Raw genomic sequence first — 452 nt, 5'->3', positions numbered from 1 at the left:
CGATAGCATATAATACCTTCTTCTTCTTTTAAAAAGTAAGTAACTTATATCAAGATATATCTCTTTTTTAATAAATGTGGTGATAGAATAAATTTGAGGTCAGCTCGACTAATTTCATGATAAACCTGCTATTTTTCACTAGCACAAGTATTAAGTAATTTCATCTATAGAGACTTGAATAAATGAAAAAAAATTGTCTAATATTCTTGCTTCTATTGAGATTTAAACTTAAAAACATCATGATTTCTCAATCTATTTTACTGATCAGTTGGCCACACTTTACTTAGCGTAAAGTATCTTCACTTTTCTTCCCAAATAAGTTGTTCTCAATGGCCATCAAATTGGTCCATCAATAATTAAAGGGACTCCTCAAGCTTTTTTGTTGATTTTACCCTACTCTATATCACAACCCCATATATATATATATATATATATATATATATATATATATA

This window comes from Solanum pennellii, chromosome 8, assembly GCF_001406875.1.
Source record: "Solanum pennellii chromosome 8, SPENNV200".
Classification (NCBI taxonomy): Eukaryota; Viridiplantae; Streptophyta; class Magnoliopsida; order Solanales; family Solanaceae; genus Solanum; species Solanum pennellii.
Note: the sequence above shows the minus strand (reverse complement) of the source record.